Genomic DNA, 240 nt, shown 5'->3' on the forward strand with positions numbered 1-240 from the left:
AAAGGGATGTAAAAATATATGTAACGTAGCGAGGGTGACTACTACCAATAACAACGACCATATTTGATTATAAAGACAATAATATCAATTCTGTGATATTAATAATATCATTACCAGCATTAGTGATCATCTCGGGCATGGTAGTAATAGCACTTGCGGCGTCAATAACGTTATTAAAACAATAAAATCTAAATCAACAGCTCTCTTGCCCTTGACATCAATCATAACATCAAGTAGCAG

Source organism: Penaeus monodon, chromosome 25 (genome assembly GCF_015228065.2).
Source record: "Penaeus monodon isolate SGIC_2016 chromosome 25, NSTDA_Pmon_1, whole genome shotgun sequence".
In the NCBI taxonomy this organism is placed as follows: Eukaryota; Metazoa; Arthropoda; class Malacostraca; order Decapoda; family Penaeidae; genus Penaeus; species Penaeus monodon.